This window comes from Crinia signifera, chromosome 9 (assembly GCF_055691185.1).
Source record: "Crinia signifera chromosome 9, ASM5569118v1, whole genome shotgun sequence".
Taxonomy (NCBI): domain Eukaryota; kingdom Metazoa; phylum Chordata; class Amphibia; order Anura; family Myobatrachidae; genus Crinia; species Crinia signifera.
In genome coordinates this window covers 14,328,468-14,342,669 of record NC_139225.1, presented here as the reverse complement: position 1 = coordinate 14,342,669, position 14,202 = coordinate 14,328,468, and the positions used below count along the sequence as shown (strand labels likewise).

General features: G+C 46.2%; 2 protein-coding genes across 3 annotated transcripts in view; both read right to left on the bottom strand.

The window, feature by feature from the left end:
* Window positions 1–2,332, bottom strand: part of CARD9 (caspase recruitment domain family member 9) — a 44,842-nt gene extending 42,510 nt beyond the window's left edge. For both annotated transcript variants that reach the window (XM_083161091.1, XM_083161092.1), the window contains exon 1: window positions 2,263–2,332. The gene's annotated coding sequence lies outside the window, so the exon portion shown is untranslated. The remainder of the gene's footprint in view (window positions 1–2,262) is intronic.
* A 10,225-nt stretch (window positions 2,333–12,557) lies between these two features.
* The window catches only part of SNAPC4 (small nuclear RNA activating complex polypeptide 4), a 52,869-nt gene continuing 51,224 nt past the window's right edge, over window positions 12,558–14,202 (bottom strand). The window contains exon 23 of the mRNA XM_083161090.1: window positions 12,558–13,348. The gene's annotated coding sequence lies outside the window, so the exon portion shown is untranslated. The remainder of the gene's footprint in view (window positions 13,349–14,202) is intronic.

Sequence of the window (14,202 nt, the reverse complement as noted above, 5' to 3'; positions counted from 1 at the left end):
TTACAGCATGTGGCTTTATGTGTAATGGTTATTACAAGTTCGCAAAAAATGTGCTATGGCCATTATGGTGTGTGGTATAATGTTAGGCCGCGCCCCCTTTTCACTGTGCAAGGGCCCCACCTACTACAAATCGGGGGGTGGGGGGGGGCGTGAAGCATGCCCTTGCTCCAGGCACCGTGGCACCTAGTTACACCACTGGTCGTTATTCAGATCCTACCTGCAGCAGGTAGGATCTGAATAACGACCGACCGACCGACCGACCCGCGGGACCGTGCATTGGATCGGTCCACACCAGGACAGAAAAGGTCCCAATCACCACACAATCTACATCCAATTGGTCGGAATTGGATCTAGATTGAGGGGATCGGGCCCTAGTCGTCCTGGTGTGTACCAGGCATAAGAAGATAATCAGATGTGCAAAAGCACAGGCTGAGGAGACAATGGCCCAGTCAGTCAAAAAAAAAAGTGGAGTAATAAGACAGAGAGTGGAAGTCTTCTTGACAGAAATCATATTAATAATTCTTTCTGCTCAGTATTCACTGCTGAAAGAGAGGGGAAGGGGCCACAGTTAAGTTGCAAGTATAGTCAGAATATTGAAGGGGAAACAATTACCTTTACAGAGGATAATATGCTGGTTATAGTATACAGATATGATATACACAGGTTATATGCTGGTTATAGTATACAGATATGATATACACAGGTTATATGCTGGTTATAGTATACAGATATGATATACACAGGTTATATGCTGGTTATAGTATGCAGATATGATATACACAGGTTATATGCTGGTTATAGTATACAGATATGATATACACAGGTTATATGCTGGTTATAGTATGCAGATATGATATACACAGGTTATATGCTGGTAATATTATGCAGACATGATATACACAGGTTATATGCTGGTTATAGTATACAGATATGATATACACAGGTTATATGCTGGGTATAGTATGCAGATATGATATACACAGGTTGTATGCTGGTCATATTATGCAGATATGATATACACAGGTTATTTGCTGGATATAGTATGCAGGTATGATATATATAGGTTATAGGCTGGTTATATTATGCAGATATCATATACACAGGTTATATGCTGGTTATAGTATACAGATATCATATACACAGGTTATATGCTGGGTATAGTATACAGATATCATATACACAGGTTATATGCTGGGTATAGTATGCAGATATGATTATACACAGGTAATATGCTGGTTATAGTATACAGATATGATATACACAGGTTATACGCTGGTTACAGTATACAGATATGATATACACAGGTTATATGCTGGTTACAGTATACAGATATGATATATACACAGGTTATATGCTGGTTATAGTATACAGATATGATATATATAGGTTATATGCTGGTTATAGTATACAGATATGATATACACAGGTTATATGCTGGTTATATTATGCAGATATGCTATACACAGGTTATATGCTGGTTATAGTATGCAGATATGATTATACACAGTTTATATGCTGGTTATAGTATGCAGATATGATATACACAGGTTATATGCTGTTATCGTATGCAGATATGATATATATATAGGTTATATGCTGGTTATAGTATGCAGATATGATATACACAGGTTATATGCTGGTTATATTATGCAGATATGATATACACAGGTTATATGCTGGTTATAGTATGCAGATATGATACACAGGTTATATGCTGGTTATAGTATGCAGATATGATATATACAGGTTATATGCTGGTTATAGTATACAGATAGGATATACTCAGGTTATATGCTGGTTATAGTATGCAGATATGATATATACTGGTTATATGCTGGTTATAGTATGCAGATATGATATATACAGGTTATATGCTGGTTATAGTATACAGATATGATATATACAGGTTATATGCTGGTTATAGTATATAGATATGATATACACAGGTTATACGCTGGTTACAGTATACAGATATGATATATACAGGTTATATGCTGGATATAGTATACAGATATGATATACACAGGTTATATGCTGGTTATAGTATACAGATATGATATATACAGGTTATATGCTGGATATAGTATACAGATATGATATATACAGGTTATATGCTGGTTATAGTATGCAGATATGATACACACAGGTTATATAATTCAGATATGCTATATATACAGGCTATATGCTGATAATATTATGAGTTGGCTTATGTGAGGTAAGTGTGCACTAAGTGCTGGACCAGATGCAGGGAATGACACTGACCTGAGAAGGAGATTTGTTGGAACGCAGAGTTCGTCCGGCCGCTCTGTCCCATGTGAGCTGGGAGGGGGAGGCTGCAGAGAAGAGAATGAGCCCTGGGAGGAGCTGCCTGCAGAGGACTTCCTTGTATGACATTCCATAGTACAGGCTGTATCCTCACCTGCATCCTGTAAAACAGCTGTACACACACCTGGCTGCCCATTACACTCACCTTTATCAGTCTATACCTGCCTATAATCTGCTGAGCTTGTGCCGGTCTCACCTGGAAGAGCCAGGAGTGAGCTGGTGACCGTCTCACCTGTAAGAGCCGGGAGTGAGCTGGTGCCGGTCTCACCTGGAAGAGCCAGGAGTGAGCTGGCGACTGTCTCACCTGTAAGAGCCAGGAGTGAGCTGGTGCCGATCTCACCTGTAAGAGCCGGGAGCTGCGCTGGTGCCGGTCTTACCTGTAAGAGCCAGGAGTGAGCTGGTGCCGATCTCACCTGTAAGAGCCGGGAGTGAGCTGGCGACTGTCTCACCTGTAAGAGCCAGGAGTGAGCTGGTACCGATCTCACCTGTAAGAGCCGGGAGCTGCGCTGGTGCTGGTCTCACCTGGAAGAGCCAGGAGTGAGCTGGTGACGGTCTCACCTGTAAGAGCCGGGAGTGAGCTGGTGACGGTCTCACCTGTAAGAGCCAGGAGTGAGCTGGTGACCGTCTCACCTGAAAGAGCCAGGAGTGTGCTGGTGACCGTCTCACCTGAAAGAGCCAGGATTGAGCTGGTGCTGATCTCACCTGTAAGAGCCGGGAGCTGCGCTGGTGCTGGTCTCACCTGGAAGAGCCAGGAGTGAGCTGGTGACGGTCTCACCTGTAAGAGCCGGGAGTGAGCTGGTGACCGTCTCACCTGTAAGAGCCGGGAGTGAGCTGGTGACCGTCTCACCTGTAAGAGCCAGGAGTGAGCTGGTGACCGTCTCACCTGTAAGAGCCAGGAGTGAGCTGGTGACCGTCTCACCTGTAAGAGCCAGGAGTGAGCTGGTGACGGTCTCACCTGGAAGAGCCAGGAGTGAGCTGGTGCCGATCTCACCTGTAAGAGCCGGGAGCTGCGCTGGTGCTGGTCTCACCTGGAAGAGCCAGGAGTGAGCTGGTGACGGTCTCACCTGTAAGAGCCGGGAGTGAGCTGGTGACCGTCTCACCTGTAAGAGCCAGGAGTGAGCTGGTGACCATCTTACTTGGAAGAGCCAGGAGTGAGCTGGTGACAGTCTCACCTGTAAGAGCCAGGAGTGAGCTGATGACCATCTTACTTGGAAGAGCCAGGAGTGAGCTGGTGACGGTCTCACCTGTAAGAGCCAGGAGTGAGCTGGTGACGGTCTCACCTGTAAGAGCCAGGAGCTGCGCTGGTGCCCGTCTCACCTGTAAGATCCAGGAGTGAGCTGGTGACCGTCTCACCTGGAAGATCCAGGAGTGAGCTGGTGCCCATCTCACCTGTAAGATCCAGGAGCTGCGCTGGTGACCGTCTCACCTGGAAGATCCAGGAGTGAGCTGGTGACGGTCTCACCTGTAAGAGCCAGGAGTGAACATGTGGTCCGTGTGACTCTGATGTGAGTGCGGTTGTGGGGTCCTACATGTTCAGATTGACAGAGAGAGACTTACAGAGAAATGGGGTCCCGTGAGGTGGGTGACCAGATCAAGTGCATGGATCAATTCCCCAATATCTATGTACTGTATCAGGGCCAGTGAGTTTCCTATGGTGAGTACTGCGCCATCTGCATATATATTTACAATACTATCCCTTTAAATTCGGGACAAATGTGGATTACACAGGTTGTCTAGCTGCTTAAATCCAGGTGAAATGCAGAGCAGAAATCAGCCAGCCACAGAACCTGCGCAATTCATGAGTGTTATGGCTTAAAGTGACAGTATGGAAAGAGCTGGATACACAAAATAAATCTGTAAAATCAGTTGGCAAATACTATAAAATGTGATACCAAGAATGAATAACAAGAATTACAGGCAGCATTGGTGGTGGGCGCCGGGCAGTAGTCTCAAACCCCCCCCAGCTGGCTGCATAAGCCCCCCACAGCTACCAGGGGTAATATCACTGCTGCACAGAGGGTTCCGTATGGAGGTCGAGGGGTATTTCGAGGCTGGTGTGGTGCACGCAATGCCTCCAGTAACTCAGAGACAACAGGATGTAGACAGCGCAAGTTCCCAGTTTCTCTTTAGTTTTGCAATCTGGTAGCTTATTCCTATGGCTGCAATATCGTACTATAGCATTACAATGAGTCACAGTAGTCATGAGAACACATTGTGGGCCATTACTAGTGGATCGCACATACAATGTGATCTGGGCGGGATCTAGTGCATTGTAATATGCGAATAATGCGATCCTTTAGGATGAATTCATCTTCCTGGTGCAGGGACAGAGGCTTCGATGGGTACTTGGGGTCTGCGCATGTGCGGTTAGCGCCGACCACACTGCTCGGCCAACAGTGCTGTCTGCAGACAAGAGGCCACCACCATCTCAGAATGGCGCTAGCCCCGGGACCCGATATTGATAAATCAGGCTGCATCGCATGCGTCTGGCGATGGTGCAGGAGAAAAAAAAACCCTGAAAAATATGTTTTCGTTGAATTACCTGCAAATATTTCATAGTAACTGGGCCCCAGCATCTGTAGCATCTCAGGCAGTTATTTATGTATTGTCCAATCGTCTTCCAGCTGGCGAGGAACTGGTGCACAATCTTAGGGCGGCTTATGGTCGTCTATTAGTGACGGCACCGATGGGGGCTGTACAGTGCTGAATATAACACCACACCACCCACACCTGCACTTGGGCCCCAGGACAAACACCCAGTCCTGAGTGAAGCCAGGGGTATACGGTCATATTGTCTACAGCAACTAGGTTGACAAGCCTTAGGTCGACATGGGTCTAGGTCGACAAGCATTAGGTTGACATGGGCAAGGTCGACAGTCAAAAGGTCAACATGGGGTTTTTCACTGTTTTCTGAGCCCCCATGCAAGAGGGTGCGGCGCACTTCAGACTGTGTCGACATTCGGGTAAGAAAAAAGTGAAAAAACCCTATGTGGACCAAAAACATAGAAACATAAAATTTGACGGCAGATAAGAACCACTTGGCCCTTTTTTTTTTTAACATGTTATCTCAAACCTGATTTGATCCTTATTTTTTTGTAAGGATATCAATATGCCTATCCCAAGCATGTATAAATTGTACTACTGTATTTGCCTCTACCACCTCTGATGGTAGGCTATTCCACTTATCCACTACTCTTTCTGTCAAGTAATTCTTCCTCGCATTTCCCCTGAATCTTCCTCCCTCTAGTGTCAGTGCATGTCCTCGTGTTCTGTTGCTCCTCTTCCTGTGAAGAATGTCTCCCACCTGTACCTTGTTAAAACCCTTGATATATTTGAATATTTCCATCATGTCCCCCCTTTCCCTTCTCTGCTCTAAACTATACATATTAAGATCTTTTAGTCTTTCCTGGTACGTTTTGTGATGTAGGCCATGCACCATTTTAGTTACCCTTCTTTGTACAATCTCTAATATATTTCCCTTCTGGAGATATGGCCTCCAGAACTGAACACAATACTCTCGGTGAGGTCGTACCAATGACCTATACAGTGGCATTATTACTTCTTTCTTTCTACTGCTGATACCTCTCCCTATGCAACCAAGCATCTGACTTGCCTTCTTCATTGCTTTGTTACATTGCCTACCTGCCTTTAAGTCCCATGAAATAGTGACACCTAGACCCCTCTCCCTCAGTAGTTTCCATTATAGTGCCATTTATACTATATTTAGTCTTTGGATTTTTGAGACCCAAATGTATGATTTAGCATTTGTTGGCATTAAACTGTAGTTGCCATGCTCTTGACCATTCCTCTAATCTACCTAGATCATCAATCATTTGTTTTACCCCTCCTGGTGTGTCGACCCTGTTGCATACTGTCATCTGCAAAAAGGCACATTTTACCCTCAATTCCATTTGCAATATCACCAATAAAGATATTAAAAAGCACTAGTCCAAGTACAGATCCCTGGGGTACTCCACTGTCCTGCAACCACACTCTTATCCATTCAACTATCTTAAAATCCAGTCCCAAGCTTTCAAGTTTATTTAACAGTCTGCAATGTGGGACAGTGTCAAAAGCCTTTCTAAAGTCTAGATAAGCTACATCTACAGCCCCACCTTGATCTATTACTTTAGTCACCCAGTCAAAAAAGTCAATAAGATTTGTTTGACATGATCTTCCCCCAGTAAACCCATGCTGTTTGGGATCCTGTAAATTGCTGGTTTTAAGATATTCTACAACTCTTTGTTTTAAGAGTGTTTCCATCAATTTCCCTACTACTGATGTAAGGCACACTGGTCAATAGTTGCTTACCTCTTTACTTTTTTCCACTTTTGTGCAGTGGCACACTGTTTTCCAGTCCTCTGGGATTACTCCAGTAGCTAGTGACTGGTTGAATAATTCTGTTATTGATTTTACCAGCTCCCCTATAAGCTCTTTTAGTATCCTTGGATGTATCCTATCTGACCCCATTGATTTATCCACTTTCAGTTTTGAGAGTTCTGTGAGGACTTTCTCCTCTGTAAATGTACTTGTTTCTCCCTCAGGTTTCTGACTATACTTGCAACTTAACTGTGGCCCCTTCCCCTCTCTTTCAGCAGTGAATTATTAATATTATCTGCTTTTACATTGTCCCCCTCAAGAAGACTTCCACTCTCTGTCTTTAGTCTTATTATTCCACTTTTTGATTTTCTTTCACTTATATACCTAAAAAAAGTTTCAAACCCCCCTTTACCCACTGATTGGGCTATTTTCTCTTCAGCCTGTGCTTTTGCACATCTGATTACCCTCTTAGCCTCCTTCTGTCTAACAAGATACATCTCTTTATCCTCATTCTTCTGCGTCTGCTTACATTTCTTAAAGGCCAACTTTTTGCTTTCACAATACTTGCCACTTCTTTTGCAAACCACAATGGCTTCCTGTTCCTTGTGTTTTTCCTAACTCTTTTGACATAAAGTTCTGTTACTTTCAGTATTGCACATTTTAATTTTTCTCACTTCTCCTGCACTCCTTCCAAGTTCTTCCACTCTGCCAAAGAATCCCTTACAGAGTTTCCCATCTCTACAAAATCAGCCTTCCTAAAATGTAACACCTTTGTTTTTGTGTGCGATGAGTCGGTCTCGGTCTTTATTTTGAACCATACTGCTTGATGGTCACTGGATCCCAGGTTTTCACCCACATTTACATCATATATTCTGTCACCATTTGTAAGTATTAAGTCTAATATTGCTTCTTGCAAGGAATTCAGCATGTCCCTACTTCTGGTGGATGTTGCAACAGGCACCTCCCAGTTTACATCAGGTAGATTAAAGTTTCCCATGATTATCACCTCTCCTTTTAATGCCATTTTATTGATGTCCTGCAATAGGCTCTTGTCAAGTTCCTCTTCCTGACCTGGTGGTCTGTAGATCACCCCTATACGAAGAATCACCTTCTTCCCTGTTTCTATGGTCACCCAAAGGGCCTCATTTTTTTCTTCAATACTTTGTATTAAGGTAGTCTTTATGCTTTTTTCCCCACATATATTGCAACCCCTCCTCCGATTCTTCCCATTCTGTCCTTCCTAAATAAAGTATATCCTGGTATAGCTATGTCCCAGTCATGATTTTCATTGCACCAGGTCTCTGTAATAGCCGCAATATCCAGTTCATCCCTTGTCATTATTGCAATTAGTTCTGGTATTTTATTTCCTAAGCTCCTATCATTTGCACACATAGCTCTTAAAGTTGTGTTTGTGCTTCTCCTGGTGCTAGCTACAGTATGTTCATCTTTCTGCCTATATCTATTTGGTTTTGATCGGCATTATCTTCTGTTGCAGTGGATAGGCTTCCTGTTCCATTTGCCTGCAGAGACAATACCTCTAGGTTGGGGGAGCAGATTTATTTATTCGTATTTGGTTCACTGCCCCCCTCTGCTAGTTTAAATAGTTGCTGATAAAGCTTCCAAACTTTTCACTTAGTATTCTCGTTTCCCTTGAAGATGGGTGCAGGCTATCACTTTTATATAAGGCTCTGTCTTGCCAGGTAGCTTGACTTTGACCTAAATATCCAAATCTCTCCTCATTGCACCAATTCCTTAGCCAAACATTGAAGTTTCTGATTCATAGAGTTCTATCTTCCCCTTAGTGTACTCGCAATACTTCTGAAAATGTAAACCCATGTCGACCTTTCCCAGGTCGACCTAGTTGCTGTAGACCAAATAATCCACACCCAAGCCAAGAAGGGCCGGCAGGGTGTTTGTCTTGGGGCCCAAGTGGCACAAAGTTACAGATTTACCATTATTAGGGATTGTATTATATGTGCAAATATTAAGGGAAGAAACGAACACCAAGGGGGAGATGTACTAGCCTTGGAGAGTGATAAAGTAGCAGCCAATCAGCTTTAAACTGCAACATTATAGGCTGTGTTTGAAAGGCGTCAGGAGCAGATTAGTTGGTACTTAGATTCAGGGGCGGACACAATTCTGGCGGTGTTTATTATAAATGCTGTGGCCAATGGTCGTACTACTGAGACACTCCCCAGCTTCGGCGCTAATCAGGTGCTGTACATAGCAAGAGGCACCAGCCCAATGGAGGCTGAACATGACCGCAACCCGCACGCAGACAAAACGGAACCTGGAAACGGCAGTCAGACCACCGGCCTCCATAATCCAGCGGCCACGATCCTGGCAGTTCCCGAGTAAGTATTCTCTCTAGCGAACAAGTCTGAATGAGGCCCCAGCTCCTTTGTCTCTCTGGGTGGGAATCCTATAGATCAGTGATGTTGGGAGAGTTACCTACATCTGAATCGGGTCCTCGTTCTCAGGCATGCTATGGTAACTGACCTATGACGTGAGAGATCAGGCTATGGGCATACATTGTGTCTGTATTGATATTGCTGTATAGCAGGGGTGGCCAACCAGAGACAAAGAGCCAACTTCATTCACACACACACACACACACACACATTTACACACCGCCACACACACACATTTACACACCGCCACTCTCACACATACACACACCGCCACCCACACACGCTTACACACACCCACACACGCTTACACACCGCCACCCACACACGCTTACACACCGCCACCCTCACCCATTTACACACCGCCACCCTCCCACACCCATTTACACACCGCCACCCTCCCACACCCATTTACACACCGCCACCCTCCCACACCCATACATCAATTCCATTTACACACCGCCACCCTCCCACAGCCATGCATCCATTTACACACCACCACCCTCCCACACCCATGCATCCATTTACACACCGCCACCCTCCCACACCCATGCATCCATTTACACACCGCCACCCTCCCACACCCATGCATCCATTTACACACCGCCACCCTCCCACACCCATGCATCCATTTACACACCGCCACCCTCATACACGCATACATACATTTACACACCGCCAATAATATTCTCTGTACAGCGCTGCGGAATATGTGTGCGCTATATAATAACTGGTAATAATATTCTCTGTACAGCGCTGCGGAATATGTGTATATGTGTGCGCTATATAATAACTGGTAATAATATTCTCTGTACAGTGCTGCGGAATATGTGTGCGCTATATAATAACTGGTAATAATATTCTCTGTACAGCGCTGCGGAATATGTGTGCGCTATATAATAACTGGTAATAATATTCTCTGTACAGCGCTGCGGAATATGTGTGCACTATATAATAACTGGTGATAATATTCTCTGTACAGTGCTGTGGAATATGTGTGCACTATATAATAACTGGTAATAATATTCTCTGTACAGCGCTGCGGAATATGTGTGCACTATATAATAACTGGTGATAATATTCTCTGTACAGTGCTGTGGAATATGTGTGCACTATATAATAACTGGTAATAATATTCTCTGTACAGCGCTGCGGAATATGTGTGTGCTATATAATAACTGGTAATAATATTCTCTGTACAGCGCTGCGGAATATGTGTGCGCTATATAATACCTGGTGATAATATCCTCTGTACAGCGCTGCAGACTATGTGCGCTATATAATAACTGGTAATATCCTCTGTACAGCGCTGAATGTGTGTGCACTATATAAATAACTGGTGAAAATATTATCTGTATATACATATATATATGTGTGTGTGTGTGCGCGCTATAGAAATAAATGACCTAGTTGTGTATATAATTGTGTAGATGGTGTGTCTAGGAGAGAACATGCTGCCACTTGTACTCTGGGAATGCACAGTATCAGGGTGAGTGTACCAGAGCCTACCTCTGCTCTACCATTGCCATTACCTAAACAATAAGGACGGAAATGCCTGAAAGCAAATGACGGAATGCCATCCAGAGGACAGGTTCGGGCAATGCTAGAGCATCATCATCAGACTGTATTAGCAAGTGATACTGACATTATATCACTGCCGGGATCCCGCCCTGTCACAGTGTACGCACGTATCGCTGCCGGGGTTCCCGCCCTGTCACAGTGTACGCACGTATCGCTGCCGGGATCCCGCACTGCCACAGTGTACGCACGTATCGCTGCCGGGATCCCGCCCTGTCACAGTGTACGCACGTATCACTGCCGGGATCCCGCCCTGTCACAGTGTACGCACGTATCGCTGCCGGGATCCCGCCCTGTCACAGTGTACGCACGTATCGCTGCCGGGATCCCGCACTGCCACAGTGTACGCACGTATCGCTGCCGGGATCCCGCCCTGTCACAGTGTACGCACGTATCACTGCCGGGATCCCGTCCTGACACAGTGTACGCACGTATCACTGCCGGTATCCCGCACTGCCACAGTGTACGCACGTATCGCTGCCGGGATCCCGCACTGCCACAGTGTACGCACGTATCGCTGCCGGGATCCCGCCCTGTCACAGTGTACGCACGTATCACTGCCGGGATCCCGCCCTGTCACAGTGTACGCACGTATCACTGCCGGGATCCCGCCCTGTCACAGTGTACGCACGTATCGCTGCCGGGATCCCGCCCTGTCACAGAGTACGCACGTATCGCTGCCGGGATCCCGCCCTGTCACAGTGTACGCACGTATCACTGCCGGGATCCCACCCTGTCACAGTGTACGCACGTATCGCTGCCGGGATCCCGCACTGTCAGAGTGTACGCACGTATCGCTGCCGGGAACCCGCACTGTCACAGTGTACGCACATATCGCTGCCGGGATCCCGCACCGTCACAGTGTACGCACGTATCACTGGTGGTAGAGGCCGCAGAGATGGACCACCAGTGTCAGTGGTGAGCGAGATGGACCACTGGGGGCAGTGGCGGGGGAGATTGACCACTGGGGCAGTGGCGGGGGAGAAGGGTCACTGGCGGGGCAGATGGACCACCAGGGCAGTAATGGGGGAAATGGACCACTGGGGCAGTAATGGGGGAAATGGACCACTGGGGCAGTAATGGGGGAAATGGACCACCGGGGGCAGTAATGGGGGAAATGGACCACCGGGGGCAGTGGCAGGGGAGAAGGGTCACTGGCAGGACAGATGGACCCCCGGGGGCAGTGGCGGGGGGAGATGGACCACTGGGGACAGTGGCGGGGGAGAAGGGTCACTGTGGTGGGGATGGACCACGGGGGCAGTGGTTGGGGAGAAGGGTCACTGGTGGGGGAGCTGAACCACCGGGGGCACAGGGGCAAGGGAGAAGGGTCTCCGTCCTGGGATCAAGATGCACTAATTAGGCCCCAGGTGTGACTACAGAGGTACATTCTGCTCTTCCACCCTCCCTGCCACAGCCACCTCTCCATGCCACTACTGCCTCCCCCCTCTCCATGCCACTACTGCCCCCCCCCCCCCTCTCCATGCCACAGCTGCCTCTCCCCCTCCTCTCATGCCACAACCGGCTCCCTCCCCCCTCCATGCCACAGCAGCCTCTCCATCCCTTACCATGCCACAGCTGGCTCCCTCCACAGCCACCTCTCCCTCTCTATGCCACAGTAGCCCCCCCACCATGCCACAGCCGCCTCTCCCTCCCACTCCATACCACAGCCACCTCTCCATGCCGTGGCCCTCTGTCTCTCTATGCCAGCACCCGGAACCTTCATTGCTGAGGAGTGACGCATGGTCACATATATTTCGCCATATACGAGACATTTCTGTGTATTTCTCCGACACTCTCCCCCATTGCAGCACAAACCAGTCACTGCCATAGACAGGTGCATCCGCCTCCAGACCAGTTTCCTGGACAATAAGGGAAGGAAAACAGATACCAACGAGGATGTCGTAACACAGTAGTAGTAGTTTTTTCTTTTTAATCAAACAGATTTCATGGTACAAAAAAAAAAAAAAATGAGTAGAAGCACTTTGGGGCGTCACACTTGTAACCCATCTCAGAGGACAACACAACATCAATAGGAATGTGCTTAAGTGACAGCAACATGCCAGAAACCTATAAATACATCAACGTTTTCTGGTGAGCAACAAATCCTAATGTCACCCGGCATACGGAACTTCCCGCACACCGCCGCCAGACAGGACATCTTCCATGATGTGCCTGGTGGTTGTACATAACCAGCAAGGTGGCTGTCACATAGGATTGTAAATAAACGGTGATCATTTTGCCGAAAAGGCCAATGTCGGCAATCCTTGGCCATTATATCCCACAGTGCCCTGCACCAGTTGTGCCTAGGTCATATCTCCAACAATAGGTTCTTGGACAACATGATGGCTGCGGTGACCTTCACACAGAGCAGGCCGGCTGGCGTCAGTCGTCACCTGGCTTGTCATGGGTGTCACCATACCTGTAATGGGCAGGGGACGTGGCACTTGACTAGGATGCCTCACCCCAGACCTTAAGTCCCAAGACTAGAAGATGCTGCCTCGCCCCATTTCACACAGGATATAAATCAGGGGGCAGAGCGGCACTGACGAGGGGGGCGGCATTGGCCTCTGATACCCAGGCCCCACTTAGATGGGATGTAAGCAGCACTGGAGTGTCATCTGATATGCGATAATACACGATCTCCCTGCTCCTGCAGGCCGACGGAATGCGCAGAAGTCACGTGATCATCTCTCAGATCCGCAGCAGGCAGGTTATCTCTGCAAAACATAATACAAAGGCCTGGTGTTAGCGAGTCTCCAGGACACAGTGCGGACCACGGGAGGCTCTAATAGTTATTGTCCCAAATTAGAGAAAGAGAGAAATAATGTGAAATAAAGGATGAAGCAGATCAATTGGCAACAAAGAAATAGATGGATCATAACTGGAGAACATTTAAATATAATAATAAAAAATAAAATATAAGCATGGTCTGACCATGAAATAAAGGACTGATTTTACTTGTAATATATTATATATATATATATATATATATATATATATATATATATATATATATATATATATATATATATATACATATATATACACACACATATATATATATATACATACATACATACACACACACACATATACACAAACCGCCCCCCCCAAGGAAAAGTGCACTCAAAGTAACATGTTCTAAGACGGGAGTTGGTCTTATCTGCAGGAGAGTCATGATAAGACGTGTGTGTGTGTGTGTGTGTGTGTGTGTGTGTGTGTGTGTAGGTTTATATTTAGCTTGGAGGGGGAATATTTTTTAATTACAAAAAAAAAAAAAATGCCAAAGGTTAGCAGATATTACTTTATAGACGGGATAGAACTAATATTGGTTCACGACGTAACTGGAGCAGATGTGCGTCATGTGTTTAAGTGCCAAATTCCCTATCAGGGCTGGACTTTTACCTGTGCAGGTCCTAGCTATTAATAGTGAATAACACCGGGTATACCACGGTAAATATGAGAGTATTCATTGTATACATACAGTATGTTCTCAACAGTTACACTTCAGGATTGGTCTATAGGTGGCATACTGAAACATATACAGCACTCAGCATGTGGGTACTATAGT